This window comes from Elgaria multicarinata, chromosome 8, assembly GCF_023053635.1.
Source record: "Elgaria multicarinata webbii isolate HBS135686 ecotype San Diego chromosome 8, rElgMul1.1.pri, whole genome shotgun sequence".
In the NCBI taxonomy this organism is placed as follows: Eukaryota; Metazoa; Chordata; class Lepidosauria; order Squamata; family Anguidae; genus Elgaria; species Elgaria multicarinata.
This window is the reverse complement of record NC_086178.1, coordinates 44,335,824-44,353,863: the sequence shown is the minus strand read 5'-3', so window position 1 is coordinate 44,353,863 and position 18,040 is coordinate 44,335,824. Positions and strand designations below refer to the sequence as shown.

At 39.7% G+C, this 18,040-nt stretch overlaps 1 protein-coding gene across 1 annotated transcript in view; it reads left to right on the top strand.

Moving 5' to 3' along the window:
• Window positions 1-18,040, top strand: part of CLSTN2 (calsyntenin 2) — a 491,073-nt gene that overhangs the window by 282,324 nt on the left and 190,709 nt on the right. The gene's annotated exons all lie outside the window — the stretch shown is intronic.

Here is an 18,040-nt window from a genome sequence, read left to right as displayed (position 1 = left end):
TCACTGCCATATTTAAAACAGTTAAACTGTTCTATTTTGTTCTATAATGAGATACCTTTAAGGATCCCATTATAGAACAACTAGTTGGTATAGTTAAATCGATGGATTAACTATACCAGTGCGCTCAGATCTAAACTTTTTCTATGTATAGATCTGAACTACATGTGATGAACCAAGAAATAAATATTGGTGGTCATGATAGGAACTTTTCTGGGAAGATCTGCTGTGTCACTGAAGAAAGAAATCTGGGTTGATGTTGCAAAGCATCTTATGTTTGCATGTCAGCCCACTCTGGGTGCAAGGTTTTGCTCGTGCAAAATGCAGCAGCCAGATTGATTCCGGGAACCAGAAGGTTCGACCATATAACACCTGCTCTGGTCCGCTTGCACTGGCTGCCTGTATGTTTCCGAGCCCAATTCAAGGTGCTGGTTTTGACCTATAAAGCCTTACATGGCTTGGGACCACAATGCCTGATGGAACGCCTCTCCAAACATGAATATACCCGGTCACTATGTTCAACATCTAAGGTCCTCCTCCAGGTGACTATTCCGAGAGAGGCTCAGAGTGTGGCAACGAGGGACAGGGCCTTTTTGGTGGTGGCCCCCAGACTATGGAATGATCTCCCTGATGAGGCTTGCCTGGCGCCAATGCTGCTATTTTTTCGGCACCAGGTTAAGACTTTCCACTTTGCCCAGGCATATGGCAGCACATCTTAAACACCCACATGTTTAGTTTTTTAATGGTTTTTAATGCTTTATGTGTGTATGTTCTGTGTTTTAAATTTTTAAATTTTGTATACTTGTTTTTATCTCAATTTTAGAATTTCTGTAAACCGCCCAGAGAGCTCTGGCAATGGGGGCGGTATATAAGTGTAATAAATAAATAAATAATAAATAATCCAGTTGTCTTTAGTCCGAAACTGAAGTCTTGTAGATCTTAATTGAAAATTAACCTACTCAAACTCCTATCTTCCTATCAGAAATGCATGCACTCTGTCACTGAGCTAAAGCCATACTACAGAGAAGTAATGAAGAGAGAGAGAGAGAGAGAGAGAGAGAGAGAATATATAAACCCTAACACCAACACCACAGGAATGCTTTTGAAATCCTTCTTCTGCCAAATTTCTTTCTGGGCTTCTGCATTACCAGAAATGTTTATGAGCGTGGACCTTTTAACATGGGAATTCAGGGTTCTTCCTGAATTATATTCCTGGAATGCATGTACTAAAAGTAAGTGGTTTTAAAAAAATGTTTTACCACTAAAACAGAAGGGGGCATGAGTATCATATGGATGGCCAGCAGCATTGCTGCTGCAAGCCTAATCCATAAATTTAATAGTAATTGTAGAACTGTGGCAATGAAATGGCTTCTGGAGAATAGAATCCCTCAATGAGTAATAGAATTAGAGATGACACCAAAATTTCATAATTACTGAGCTTGGTGGTCAAAACTCATCCATTCATAATGCTTTGTAGCAAGCCTGTATCAAGATATTACAAATTTGGTAGTCAGTTCAGAATTGATTGTAAGCTTCAGAGCATGTGTAGTAAAGTAGTACACAGACCCTCCACCAAATTTACTGTTATCCTAAGCCCCACAAAAAACTTGAAGCAGCCTCCTTAGCTGTGTCCCTCATCCTCATTGCCACTGCTGTCTCACTCTGGCTACACAAGGAAGAGGAGGATTCTCTGGGGTCCATCTTCATACTGGCAGTTGGTGATGGCAAGTAAACATCACATGCAGGCAGGGCGCATGAAAATAACCAATCACAAAGGTGTCATCAGTGACACATGATATCAAGCCGCATTATGCGACTTCAGACTACAGCTCCCAAGATGTACCTTGATGTTGCGCATGCGCAAAAACTCATATAATTGGAAAGAGAGTTTGCATTAAAGGAGAACTCTTGTCTGAGTTCGCATAGATAAATTTTGTTACTTTTCAAGCAAATAAATTCACACAGGGTAAGTTTTTCCATCACAAAATAGAATGAATGGTTTTCTTAGGAAAACTATGCTTTTGCATCTATTCCAACCATTTCAACTTCAATACTGTGATGCCACATTCTCTATTAAAAGTCCCTGGTGGAATTTGAAGCTAGTTTTAATATGTGTAGATGATAACAGAGGGGAAGGACCTGGTGGTTGTTAGTTATTGGACTGCATTTTCAGTCTGAAGACAACTGGATTGAGACTCTTTGAATCTTTCTTTAGTGAGATTAGTCATAGTGTTTTTGTTTCTCTGGAGGAAAGCTGCCTTCTGAGCTGTAGTAGTATGCAGAGAGATATTCCAAGCTTGATGTGATGAGAATTAGATGACGATGAATATTTGAGGCTTGCCATTTTTACTATTTTGTATATCCTGTCAAGTTTAGAATTACTTGTTTATCTGAACTTCTGCAAAGAACAGAATGACTCGATGTTTTCAGTTCTGGTAGGAGAACACAGTGAAATACACAGATGGGAATTATGCACATGAAATGTGTATATACGGATCAAACTGTATTGACTAGCAGAAGCAGAAAGAAAGGTTCACACAATCACAGTGGTCAGGTTCCTTCAGTAAAAGATAAGAATCTTCAGCATTAGCTAGATGGGGCTTTATCCCGGGGTGAACCCCGGGATCAACCCTTTGCATCCACATGATGCACAGGGGATCCCGGGGTCAGGGAGAGATAATCCCTCTCGCCCCGGGATAGAGCCCTACACTTTGAGCCCAGTTATTCCGTGACCACAGAACTTGTGGCCCATTGCTGCGGGTTGACCCAGCTCCACGCGATTCCTTGTGCGGAGCCTGGAGATGCGCACAGGGCTCAGGGCTCCTCAGAAACACTGTGCCCATTGGGGATAGGGTGGGGGGAGCAGGGAAATTAAATTATTTTTTAATAAAACTTACCTTTCGGTGCTCGAGCGCTTCTGTTACTTTTAAAAAAAATTAAATGGCGGGCGCGATGCTTCTCCTCCTGAGGTCATCGCGCCTCACGTGTAAACGGAGGAGGGTTCTCGCAATAATCACATCACGGGATCTTCCCTCCTCTGTCGTAGAGTAAAAGGTAGGTCTAGCTAAGGCGTCAGTCACAGGAAATCCTTTATGTTAAGTTTGTATCCACTACTGGCTGTGTTGAAGAATCTTCCAAACTAAAATTCTTCTGTTCCCTTTGAATCTTCTGTAACGCAATATCAGAGCTGTCATTGCTAAACATAGCATACAAATAGATCAGTATGGCTATTAGTGTGTTTGAACACAATTAATTCATTATACACCAAGTTTTCTTCTTTTTGTATCTTTTACTGTTTTAATTATTATCTTCACCACTCTGGAATCTGTTTCAGATATGGAGCAGTATACAAATTAGGCAACTAAATAATAAATAATATATTTGACTACTTGAACCTTATGAATAACAACATGCAAGCTTGTTTGGTTTGAACCTTAAATATAACCTTAGATTTAACTTAAGAAAATGGAGATACTAAGTGTGTGTCTAACTTATCCAGTAGGGTTGTCTGAGTTGTTAATATCATTTTGGAATATAAATTTTCATTTTGTAGATGTCATATAGTGTAATGTATAATAGAATTTGATATGTGACAGCTTAACTGGAACTGTTACATTTGTAATGTACATTTTTTCTTTGCTGTAAAACTTCACCACTTACCATAATTCTGTCTCCTTCATTAATAACATTTCATTGTATTCAAACTAGGCATGGGTATTCTCTTAATTTTAAACCACCACCACCACCACAACAACATAGTTTATATTTAGTCTTTTACTCATTTTTTAAAAAATCTTACTAGCATCACTCTTGGTACAAAGCATATTTAAATATTAAATCTTTGTTATGATTTTGGGTTCAGTGGCAACCTTTGGGTTGTGAGGGGTTGCGAACAAAAGATAATACAAAAGAGACAGAGAGAGACTTGTTAATCATTATGGGGAAACAATGGAGGAGGTTACCCCTCTATGTTGGGCAGGGGGCGATATTCCTAAAATGTCACCAAATCCCTAAGCAGAATCAAAACTAGGTTTTGCAGGGTTTGTTTGGGAAGAAAGTTAGATAGATCAAAACAGGGATTTAATCAACTGTTTGGGGTTTAAAATCTCAGGGTTCCGTCAAGGATACTTGGGTGCCACATGGCTAGCTTCAAGTTTGAAGTGGCCCTTGGCAAAGAGTACTCTGTCCCCTCCTGCAGCAGAGTGGCATTGTAGGAAATTAAAATGGCAGACTGGCATAGGTGTCACCGTTCCAAGTTGGTCTGGTCTCAGTTACCTGGTGCTGTCATTAGTTATGAGGAACAGAGATGGACAGAGGAAGGCAGAAGAAGAGATACAAAGTCCACCTCTTTCCTTTTTATCTATTCTCTTTTTATATTCTTCCCGTTCCAGGTATCACAACATTTGAAACCCCCATTGTTTCACCCAACTGGAATACTAATACTGATAGACCCAAGGAACAAAATATCTCAAGGTGTTTTACATTCCTAAACTACTTGTTAATAAGAGAGAAATGTCAAAGTTGGTGTTTCTACAAAGATTACTCATGCATGTTGGAATTACTATCCTTAGTTTTTCAGTTCAGCAAGTATTGGATTCCAGGTAAATTCTGGGACCAGGGAGGGACTGGCTGTGAGTCCTTTTTTTTTAACCAGAAGCAGTGTCATTTTCCTCTGGCGATCATAGCGCTTATAGTTCGACCCCCATGATTCCCAGAGGGTGGCACTGAAAACACCTTTATTTTTCAAATACTCAGAGTAAGGTAGGCAGCCTCATACTTTCTCTTATGCCTGCCCACCCATCCCTTGTTCCCAAAATGAACTATTGGTGTGTGTGTTTTTTTAGACATGGGGTACCACATGGTGGAAGGTTGGAGCTTGAGCAAGCAGAACCAAGACCCTTGGTGATCTGGGACTCCTCAATTAAACTTTTGATTCCGAACTGTAAATGCTCATGGCATCTCTAACCAGGAGCTTTCTCAGGCAGTATCTTTACACAAGAGATTAATAGTAAATGATTAAGAGTAAGCCCTGAGGCTAGGGCTTTATAGGGCCTGGTGGACAGGAGGTTAGTCTTTGGGTCAGCTGGCAGAGTGCTCAGGAAGGCTGGTACTGCAACAGAAATGGCACCCTTGAAACACAGACTTCAGTTTGTCAGACTTGCAGTTAAAACAGAGTGTTCATAGCTTAGGAGGTAAGAAGTTGAAATTTCCCTTCTAGTTTCAGATGCGAGCACCACCATTCTTTCAGAAATAGGCCAAGGCCATGATCTCAAGAGCTAACAGCAGTTCAACATGCTGCATCAGTAACTGATTTTGAAATTCTGTGAGTTTCAAGTGTCCGGTCAACTGCTCATGGAGCATTGGATATTTACAGACTCCAGCATTTAAAAACTTGTTTTTACTTCATTTACAATATTTTAAAACTCATTTTAAGGCAAAGCCTTTTCAGGGTAGAAAGCATGGACATTAGTTATTGGGCAGATTAGAAATGCAATAAATAAAATAAACAATAGAAATACAGTTTACTAAAACAACACATGTGAAAGAAATGAAACTGTTATCTGCAAATACCAAAATTTTCAATTATTTTTATTGCACTTACTAAAGCTTTGGTGTTCATTTCTATATCTTATAAAACCGAAACCTCTCACATGTATTTACATTTCTCTTGATGATATGCTTCATCAAAATTTAATTCCTACAGGCATTTCGTTTTTGCTGAAAATCATAAAACAGAATTCCCAGTAGCTTGCTTCTAACAAATATAAAACCCATTTCATAAACTACAGCGCATATTGAGAATTATGATTTCTGAGTGCTCTCTTTACCAGAAGTGTGCTACATATTTACAAAGGAGATGGTCTTTTCTGAAGTGGTGCCAGAGGGACTTTGGAATGATCTCTGTGGAGCCTGCGTGGTACACCAGGTTAAGGCCTTTCTGTTTGCCCAAGCATTTTAGGGGAAATTCCACTCTTGTTTTTATTCTGGTTAATAGATTGCTGTATTTTGTTTTCAGCATTTTTTGTTTCGATTACATTGATTTATATGCAGGACCGGTGCTACCATTAGGCCAACTAGGCAGACGCCTAGGGTGCAGACTTCAGAGGGGCGCAGTACGGCCCTTTAAAAACAAATTAGCTGTTTTTAAAAAATAAAAAATGAAAGGAAAATATAATAGTTCAGAAACTCTTCTTGAACAGCTGAATCGAAATTGGCAAAAATAAATATGTGAGGGGTGCAAGTAGCTCGCCTTGCCTAGGGCGCAAAATAGTTTGGCACCAGACCTGTTTATATGTTTTTGAATAGTTTCATTAACACTTTTGTACACAGCCCAAGAATCTTTTCAATGAAGGATGGTTAATAAATACATTAATTCATGTGTTGTTGTTTTTTACTTTGGCCCCTTTAAAGCAGATGTGTATAGCTAAAGGTAAATTTAATCTGATTCAAGTTGTTTGAATAGCTTCTAATGCTTCTGTAATGAGGGATTAGATAGGGTCTAAAATAAAAGCAGTAACAAAGTTACATACACTCAAAAGAATTATATTTTGCCATAGTTTCATTGAGAAAGTCCAGGGTGCTGCATTGTGCTAGAAACCAGCACTTGTACTAGACATCAGCATCCATTTTGTCTTATTCATGTTCAGAGGATTAAGTGCAAGGTTTAAGGTGCAATCCCATGCATGTTTAGGTAGAAAAAAAGTCTTACAACCCCCAGCATGCCCTGCATAGGATTTGCATAGTATTGCACCCTTAAACACATTTCACATTAAAATAAAAATAAAACATCACCTGTTGATACAATCTGTAGTTTTGATCATGTTTTGGGAACTAGCCAAGAACTCATCCACAGATTCTATTCATTCCAATGAGTGTACAGAACTTCGCAATGGATTATGGTTCTGTAATCTGGGGGCTGTATCCAATGCTGCCTGTGGGCTAATGAGACCCATTGCTAGTGCAACACGAAGGTAGTGGTTCCGTAAGCTCCTAGAAAGAGAACAGGACAGTTCAGTGGAGCTCGTGGAAAGGAGCTCCACTAACCTGTCCTGTTCCAGAAACAAGCATTTATTGGTTGAGGGCTTTTCCACATGAAGCTTTTAACCCTCACCTTTACTGAGGCTTCTGCTTCCAGATTCTTTGTGGGATCAAGTTTGGCTCCTCTACATATGCTCTTTCTCTGCCTTTCTATATGTTTTATTACACAACCAGTATGTGGCGCTGTGATTTAGCAGTATTGTGCAAATACATGACAGTCTCATTCCACCACTTCCAAATAGTATAATACACTTTCCCTGATAGACAGATAGACAGACAGACAGACCGATAGACAAGTTAGAGAAATGGTTGCAAAGAATGAGAGAGGCCCCGGAGGATGACAACATTATGTAAAGGAACTGCAAACTATGATCAGTGAGCAATCATGAGCGCACAATAAAAGCCTCTTGTAGAAAGGCACTGATCAATTGATTGATTGATTTGATTTGTATCCTGCCTTTCTATGAAGAAAAATGGCATTCAAGGCAGCTTACAATCATAAATAAATCTTGATCAAAACAATAATAGAACAAATTCACTAAAACACAATAAAACACACAACAACAATAGTAGAATAAAAACAGCATCCAACATAACGGATTTGTTTACATACCGAAGGCCTACTTGAGTAAAAAAAAAAAGTCTTTGCTTGCCAGAAGAAGGACAGCAGAGAGGGAGCCAACCAAGCCTCCCTTGGCAGGGAGTTTCTCCGCCTGGAAGTGGCCATCAGTAGATGCCGTGGAACCAGCAGTCAGCATCTGGGCAGGTGTCTGCTAAGCCAAAGCACTGTATTGTAATGGTCGCATGACTCTTAATAATAATTTAAAATGGGGATAAGAAAAAGATGAGATGAGAAAAATGAAAGGTAAGAGAAAAAACTTCTTTACAAGACTTCAGAAAGGCTAGAATCTAGAATATAGAAGTACCGCATGTCTGGAGATTGCTATTTGGTGTGCTATAATTGTGTTAAACATTTCTATGGAGATACTTTAATAAGAATTTATAAAATGATATGCTCCTATAAATTATTTATGAGAGTAGTAAATGTTCTGAAAAGTTGTACATATTAGTTTCCAGGATTTCTTTAAAAAACAATAAAACAAAACAAAACCCCAAGTTGGATGCTGGTTACTTTTGGCAGCTTCTAGTAATTGCTTTGCTTTTCATTTTCAAAAAAGTATAGTATTCCTCAAAAGGAAAACAAATGAATAAATAAAAATAGAAACATATAGCTGAAAACCTGAAATAGTAGTTCCTTGTTTTATCAGTTGTGTGTTTGGGGGGAAAATGCCTTAATATTGTCAACCAGAATTTTTAACGTTCCAGAGAATTTACTTTCATTTGAATATTTCATTAAAACCCAATGTTGAAGAACATAAGAATGTCATGCTGGATCAGACCAAGGGTCCATCTAGTCCTGCACTCTGTTCACACAGTGGCTAACCAGCCATTGGCCGGGAACAACAAACCAGGGCATTGTGCAACAGCACCCTCCCACCCATGTTCCCCAGCAACTGGTGCATACAGGCTTACTGCCTCGAATACTGAAGGTAGCACACAACTATCAGGGCTAGTAACCACTGATAGCCTTCACCTCCAGGAATTTATCCAACCCCTTTTAAAGCCATCCAAATTGGTGGCCATCACTATATCTTGTGGTAGTGAGTTCCATAATGTATGCGCTGTGAGAAGAAGTACTTCCTCTTATTTGTCCAGGATCTCCCACCAATCAGCTTCTAGTATTTTGAGAGAGGGAGAAAAATGTCTCCCTATCCACATTCTCCATACCATGCATAGCTTTGTACACCACTGTCATGTCTCCCCTTAGCCTCTTTTTTTCCAAGCTAAACAAAATGCAATCCTATGCATGTTTAGACAGGAAAAAAAGGCCCACAACTCCCACCGTGCAGAAATGTTGGGAATTGTGTGTGTGTGTGTGTGTGTATCTATACCACCCAATAGCCAAAGTTCTCGGGGTAGTTCACAAACATGCATAGGATCATGCCCTAAGTGAGATCTCTCCCTTTATAGCTGACATCTACATTGTTATAGATGACTTTAGTTTAATTTTCACATATCATGAAACACAATGAAATAACATAGTAAAAATAATTTTAAATAAATGTTGAATAAAACAAAATATTTCACAGCAGTTGGAAGCTTTTGACTAGTTTATCATTTGTAATTTCAGGGTGTTTGTGGATTTCTCTGTATAAACTGTTCTTCCATATAAGATGAAGGGCCATTTACATGACTGACATTTACATGCAGTGCTCAGTTCTGACTGAATCCAAAATCCAGCAAGTGCAGATGTCTGCCTTCATTATCCAGATGTTATAAGTTCATTTCAACCTATGGCATTACAGCTAAACCTCAACCTAAGCTGGCTATAAACTGCAAGTGCTGTGACATGAAACAATCATGTGAATTGATATAGTGAATGTGTGGAGATGCAATATGACTGTAGGGTACTGCTGAGATAATACTAATGGCCACATGGGCTGTATTTTCTATGTTAAGGCATTAGCATAGGGTGTTCAGTGATGGAGCAGTTTTTATTGTATGAGATAAATATGTAATGTAAACAACATAGGTGAAATCAATTTAAGCATTACAAGTTTAGAGTGGGCAAGTTCACCTGTCACGCTGAGAATAAGCCATAGTGGGTGGGTGGCTTGTCCTGACAGACAATTGCCCGGTCAGAGACTTGCCATGTTTCTCCCTCAGTCCCTCAAAGTTCTCCTTTTTGCTGCTGGCACATATCCCAGGGGCCTTTGCAACAGAAATCCCATTTTCCTTCTTCCTTCCATCAGTAGCCTTTCTGCAATTGATCCTCCGGGGGTGTTGGCTCACGAGGGAAACTCCCCCTCCTCCCACATCAGATTACCAAAGGGATGTAAGTTTCTGAGCTTTTAGAATTAGGTTTTACAACATTTTGCAAGTTCTGTCTCTCTCTCTCTAAAAAAAAAAAAGTAACAGCATCTGCACAGTAACTCTAAAAATAACGCACCCATTTCTGACTTTCTTGTCTTAAGTGCATTTGGTCTTAAGTGTATCTGAGGCTGCTGTTCCAACAAGAAAAATTACTTTCATTGGATGTTCCCCCTTCATTTATCATCAATAGCATAATGCTTGGTACTATGTGCTTGTTCCTATTTGGAAAATAAACACTTTGCTGAAATTATATATAGTGTATTATAGCCAGTTTTATTTTGCCAGAGCGTCTAGTGGCTTGGGTAAGATTTATTCTTCCTCTATTTGGGTATGGTAATAGCTTTTGATGTGCTCTTTGTCTGGATCATTTGTCTTCTGCTGACTATACCTTATGTACATCTGGCTGATCTCTTTTATCTTTTAAAGCATTAATCTTAAAAGATTTCCTCTTTGATGGACTGTGGGGTATTTTCAAGATTATTGCTATCCTCATTTAATTCTCTGGTTTATTAATTAGATCAATTTGCTTGTTTTCTCTGTATTACTGCTATGTTCTACTATCAGTGCTTCCTATGAGTGCAGTTGCCCACACGCAGAAGGCACCAAGCTACAGCAAAATGACCTGCATGGCAGCCTGTCTAGTATATGCTCCTGTCTCACAAAGTGCCACCTCCCACCTAAATAAGGCCAATGGCAAGATGGAGATAAGAGCAAGAATAGTTACATGGAACTACAAGGTTCAGGCCTTCCATCAGAAAGAAATTTGAATCTCTTGATGGCCCACACAGCAAATTAATAACAGCCAACTTTTTGCCTGGCAAAAAGGCTTTGTATGTCGTTTGATCTTGTGTGGGTTTCATATCATATCAGGCAATAAGTAGCTTAGGTGAACCACTAAATTTCAGCAAACATGAGGTCCCAGATTTGAACCCCTAATGCAGTTTCCCAACAGAAAGAACTGGAATAGTTGTATACATTTACAGGCACACCTGAGACAGACAGTAAATCGAACATTAGTTTAAATGTGTTTCTAGCCACTATGACTTTTTCCAACTCTCTCATGTCCATTCCAAAGAATGTTTGTGGTATGCCCTCCTTTTGCAAGGTTGTTGCTGTTCGCTGTGAATTCTGGGCACAGCGAACAGCCAATCAGAGGGTCGTGTGTAGGGGTATCGGAGGTGTACAGGAGTGGACTTGTCCATCATTTCCGCCACATGTTTTGGATGGATATTAGCATGTTTAACACCAATTGTAGTAGGTTTTTTTAAAATACAAACATATCTCTGTGCAGGGGCGCATATTCGATGGAGTTCCTATTCCCCATATTTATTTATTATTTATTTATGTTGTTGTGCATCTGCGCTCATGCACATCCCTCACGAATCATTAAAAAAACCCTGTGCCCCGTAGCCATCTCCCTAGCCCCACCCACTTGTACCAATACACATGCAGAAGTGCTGTAACAGGGCACTCCTTTAATTGTGGGAAAGATCAATTGAGTGTGCCCCGTGAGTGGCAATCATGGAAGCAGGGAGCATTCAGAAGCATCCCTCTTCCATAACGAAAGGGCTGCAGTTGTAAATTAGCCTCCAGTGGAGCTGTTTGCATGATCACAGAAGGAGAAATGAGCCATGGTAGTTTATTTTCCCTACTGCACCTGCCAATCATGTACTGGGATGTGTTGCATAATTACCGTTGCTTAGGGTGGCCATATGAATAGGAGGACAGGGCTCCTGTATCTTTATAGAAAAGGGAATTTCAGCAGGTGTCATTTGTATATATGGAGAATCTGGTGAAATTCCCTCTTCATCACAACAGTTAAAGTTGTAAGAGCTATACTCGAGTGACCAGATTTAAAAGAGGGCAGGGCACTTGCAGCTTTAACTGTTGTGATGAAGAGGAAATTTGACCAGGTTCTCCATATATACAAATGACACCTGCTGAAATTCCCTTTTCAATACAACTGTTAAGGATCCCTGTCCTCCTTTTCATATGGTCACCCTACTTGCTGTGTCATGTGGATCTAATGAGAGTGGCTTATTGCCATGGTTAACAAGCCACCCCAGAACCCTACGAAAGCCCATAGGTTCTGGGTGGCTTATTAACCACAGCAACAGGCTATCCTCCCCAGGTTCGCATGACACAGTAAGCTGTGCCAGCGAGGGCAATTATGTAAATCCCCCCCCAACATGTGGCTTGTGAACCCAGTATGAGACAACATGCTAAGCAAATCCTTACTTAAAAAGGAGATAAACCTTTACAATTCTATTAACATTCCTTGCAAAATTACTGAGGTTTTGAAAAATGTTAGGATGTGCCTTAATTCAAGAGTAAAGAGTATTGGGGGGGGGACGGGGACGACAGGAAGTTCTGATTAAAAATGAAGCATTACATACCTTAAACGTAGCTTTTTTTCCTAGTATTTGCTGCAGATAGTAAAATCTAAGTCTTTTCTACTCCATATATACACCATTATCATTCTGATGAGATGATAAAATCTGGCCACATTAATCTTTATGGACAAGGAACCTAAAAGCCTGCAACTGCTCTTGTGGTGTTGGCAAAAATCTTACTAGTGGCTGAGCACATCAAGGTTGTTGTTGCTTGTTGCTTCAGGTATCAAATGGTCTCCTTGAAACATTTTGTAAATTAAATCAGCAGGTTGTTTGCCTTATTTACTCACTAACAGACCAGATTGTAGGTTATCTAAAATGGCAGCATGTTGACATAATTTATTTCAGGCTTATCAATGGCAGCAAATAGAGGCAAAGAGTAATTTATCATTAACACATCCTGCATTTGGTATGCTTTCATGAGTAGTTGACTTTAATTGTTGCACTTCTTTCTTGCTTCACAATAGTCAGGCATTATTATTATTTTACCCAATGTCTATTTTCCTTTTATATAAACTTGAGAAGCAGAATGACCGAAGCTGGATTGTTTGGTGAACTGCTGCCGTCTAGCTCCCAGTGGTGACCCCTCCGCACACCAGTTGCCACCAGACGGTCCTTTTCTTTTGGCTTGGATGAATATAAGCACTTGTGCAGCCCATAAATTAGGCTGACCATATGGAAAGGAGGACAGGGCTCCTGTATCTTTAACAGTTGCATAGAAAAGGGAATTTCAGCAGGTGTCATTTGTATATATGGGGAGCCTGGTGAAATTCCCTTTTCATCACAACAGTTAAAGCTGCAGGTGCCCTGCTCTCTTTTAAATCTGGTCACTCTAGTATAGCTCCTGCACTTTAACTGTTGTGATGAAGAGGGAATTTCACTAGGTTCTCCATATATACAAATGACACCTGCTGAAATTCCCTTTTCTATGCAACTGTTAAAGATACAGGAGCCCTGTCCTCCTTTTCATATGGTCACTGTACATAATTGTCAGTTGCTTTATGAATCAATGGACATTTCCTCCTAAAGTTCTTTTCTGACATGGAAATTTAACTGAGCACCTGATCCCTTTTTTGAAAAATGCAACAGATTAGAATCCCAGGTACCACAGCCTCTGGGACCTTTCATTTTCTTGAGTCTTTTAATATGGATGTCAGCATCTATTGAAACTGCATGTCCCAAGGTTCCCTGAATCATGAATGCTGCTGAGTATGTTCAGAACATTGTCCCTGGAATTACAAGCACTGGAACAGATCACTTCCAGGATCTCTGACATATATACTAAGGCCTTGGACTCCCTAGAAAATCAAATGTCCAAAAGTTCCAACTAATTTATTTAAAATATTTCTAAACTGGCCTTCTTTCAAATGGAAGCCATGATGGTGTACAAAGGCATGAAAAAAAATCATCATGCCAATATAAGTACAATACAGTAAAATATAAACAACAGTTAAAACAAAAAAGCAGGTAAATTATATACATAAGCTGATATGTCCAGCATTGCTCAGGTCCATGAATAGTGTTTATAACATAAAGCAATTTTCAATATCTCTTGCTGAAGAAATTTTATTTATGGAATGTCCTGAAGGAATAATAGCAATTTGTACTGGTCATGATGGTAAGAGAAGACTCATGGGAGTTCCACCCAAGGCATGCCGGGTGTGGTAGTCATAAGCCTCGTTTTTTGTTTTTTAATAAATTCTTTAAAAATACTTAAAATCCAACATTTTATGTTTTTAGATTTTTCTTGTACATTGTAGAACCAGACCTATTTCACGTTTCTACTTGGGGCCCCTAAGATATATGTCTGCAGGGTAATCATCTTAAAGTAGCAGGCTGGTGCTAGGCCTGTGAGTTAACCTTTAAATAAATTAAATTCATTTATTTTTTTCCTCCCCCACCCCCATGAAAACCCTGCAAGGTAGGCTAGTGCTAGGCCTGTGTGGTAACTTTAAAACAAATACAATTAGTTTCTCCCCTGCCCCTCTCTCTCTCTGAGGGAGCTGACTGACTGACTCATGGGTAGCTTGGTTGCTGCCATCAGTGACAGGCCCAGATCTGTGACCTCCTTCCTTTCTGCTCGAGCTAACCCAGGCACTCTCCATTCAAGCGCAGGGTGGTGAACTACTTCCAGATGATGGCTGCCAAAGCCTGATAACTCTTCCCTTGGGAAGACTTCTCAAGGGTGGAGGTTAAATTTCTCCCTACTCTTGTTTCCCCAAATTACTCCCCTTCCCTGCAAAAAAAAGGGGGAGTCTCCATTGACTCTAATTGTGGCCACAGCTAGACCTAAGGTTTATCCCTGGATCATTCAGGGGTCAAACCTGTTCATCTAGGTGACATACAGGGGATCCAGTGCTCAGGCAGGGGTGAACCCTGGATGATCCCAGGATAAACCTTAGGTCTAGCTGTGGCCTAAGACTTCTTTTTAACTTGATTGATTTTAGTGGCAACTATTTTTCTTTTCTTTTTAAACACTCCCTCCTCCAGGGGTTGGGGGGTGAAAAAAATTTTTTTGTGGGGGGAGAATGTTGAGGGGAGTTTTAAACCCTACTCCCAGTGGTCTGTGTTTGGAGCCAAACACACTTATACAATGGCAAGAAAAACTATCATACATAGCTACACTATGTGTGATTAGAAGAATATTTAGTTTGGCCCTCAGAGAAGGGCCTCTGTAGAAGACCTTAAGGCCTGAGATCCTGCTGTTACAATGTTCAAAGTGTGAGGAAAAGAGGGGGCAATGGAGGTTTGTCAGAAAGGCCTTCAGTTGATACTTTTCCATTCTCATGTGGGAAGAGAGCGGGAACTCTTGAAATGAAACTATTGTAATAAAGATAGATTAGGTTAGAAAGAGAAATAACTGTTTAAGGAAGGCATTAATCTAGAAATGCTCATCTAAAGATTGTCCAGTACCATTTCATACTCCTACTTTGTATTGACAGTCTCAGTTGCCATGACCCAAAATTATAATACTGTGGGAATATCAGCCATTTTATATTCCCCCCCCCCAATGGAATCTTTGAATGTTGTATTTGCAACATGTCCAGCACTGATGTGACAGTGTTACAGTGTTACCACACAGAAGATATATCAGCAGATAGATCACAGGGATGTTCATGAGTATAACAGCTGAGATTTTATAAATGCAGATCTCAACCAGGTAACAGATTGTTGCTATAAACACAAGCATACTCATTGTAACCAAGCAGTTTTGAGAAAAGATAGATGGGCAGATGTCCTATGCAGCAAGAATGGATGTTCCAGATCTTGTACTGTATGACTGGCAGGCAGGTGTTTAGGTTCAAGGCTCCCCAGGAGATCCAAAACATAACAAGGAGGAATGTGTGCTTATATAAACAAAAGCAACTCACTGCAGGGTGCCCGTTTATTGTCTTAGAGGTAGACTGAATCATAACAGTACAGCACACAATGGAAATAGCTTGTTCTCTTTTTACCTTTTTGACATGGAGAAAAACAGTTGTGTTATCTTAAATTAGAAATGTTTTCACTAGCAGATAAAAAAAAAGAGCTGTGACCTGCTCACAGGCACTATCTTGCATGAAACAAAATAGCATAGGCTTTGAAACATCAGTCATCCAAAGCCAAACATCAAGGTATTGAGTGTTTAAAAATATGTTATTCAAATGTACAGTAGCATTGTACTTGGCTGAGAACAGACCAATGTATAAACCCAGGAGGGTGTTTTGATAAGTTATTATTATCACTGTTTTAGATGAAAAAGTGTCTTTTAAAACTAGAACTGTGCACAAATGGCTTCTCAAAATTCTCCACCCTATTTGGGGTCAGAGAAATTAGGGGGGCAATTTCACCAAATTTCTCCAGGGGGAGGAGAATTTCCACAATTTCTCACAGGTAGGCATCACCATTGGCAAGGGTTGTAGAACAGCTTCATTCTTTTTCCCTATGGGCTTTTGCTTTTTGTGCACTGCGACTGCAAGTGGCAACCGCATCAACTGTGATGGCAGCAAGGCAGGCATTTTGCACCCTCTCCAATACTCCATATACCTAGCATCATCCTAGGGCATGGCAGGGGGTGGGAAAGAGAATGAAGCCACCAGAAAAAAAATAAAGTGAAGAAAATGTAAGAATATTCTGCAAAGTGTCTTCTTTATTTCCAAGGGGTAAGAAAAGAACATTCTCAATTTTTCTGAGAAACTTGTATTCTGAAAATGTTTGGCTCGTTGTTGTTGTTGTTATTATTATTATTATTATTATTATTATTATTATTATTAACATTTCTATACTGCCCCATGGCCAAAGCTCTCTGGGCAGTTTACATGGTTCAGTACCTTTTCTAGTCTTCCAAATGTTGCATTTCTGAAGGGTTATGTCAATACATCTTGACTCTAATGCAGGTGCTGGCAACACCTCTCCCTTCATGACAGCCCTGTAGCAGGTGTGAGGAGCTCCAGGGAAGGGGTGGAGCTAACATTGTGCCAAAATTTGTCCTCCAGTTTCCTGAAAGTTTTCTTCCTCATGAAGGAGGCTTCCCTTTTTCTGTTAGGGCATTTTATAATCATTTTGAATGTGTGTTGGTGGTGGTTTTGACTGTGAGGTGGCTGAGGGTACTGTCTGTATTTTTCCTCTTCTTTCTATTACTCATCTCAGCATTGCTTTGAAATCTTGCAGACTGTCTGCACTTCTTGATCCTCCTATGGGAGGAATAAATTCATGATGTCTTCCCCTGGGCAGGAAGTTTGAGAAGCCAAGGAGGCTACAGGCTATATCAGGAAAATGATTGTACAACGAAAGAAAGGACACTCACAAACACTCCTCAGCTACTTCATAAATAAGTAAGCACAAGAACCCTGAACCAAACCCATGGGAATTTCTCTGAAATTTCTTCTCCTATGAATTTCTTTATGTAAGCAATTTCTTTTCTCTCAATTTAAATAAGAACGGTCAACATTTTCATGGGAGAACTAATTAATACAGAAAGTTAAGCAGACTTGTATGTATATTGCTGGTGAGACATGTAACTGCTTCTTGCTCCATCCAACCAGCTTGTTTATCAAACGTGAATGGGTGTATCTGAGATTCACCAGATCAAGAGAGAATACAATGGCTTTAAAGGGCAGGCCCCACTCAATGATAGATTTATGAATCCATCTGAGTGTTCTGGGCATCAAGAATAAATATATATGGGTGGTGGCTCTGGAACTTCTCTCAAGGCAACTAACTCAAAGTGCTACCACAAAATACACATTTATTGCTCAAACAGGATTAGAAAATAACAACTTACGCAATAATAAAACAAGCAAAACATATTACTACATACAATGCTATTAGGACTACATACAATGCTATTAGATTGTAAGCCTATGCGGCAGGGTCTTGCTATTTACTGTTTTACTCTGTACAGCACCATGTACATTGATGGTGCTATATAAATAAATAATAATAATAATAATAATAATAATAATAGGACAATTAGAAGCATAACAAAAATTGTAGCTAGCATTTTTTTTAGTAAAATAAAGTCTGACCCTGCTCCCCACCCACCCCACGGGCACAGTCTGCCCCTGTGCAGCTCCATTCCCATTTTATGGTCCCCACTACATGCGGGGATGATGGGAGGACCCAGGAGCAGCGGCCACATGGCCTGTGATCTGCAGGATGGTACTGGGATCATGGAAAAGTTAGATTTTCTGTAGTTC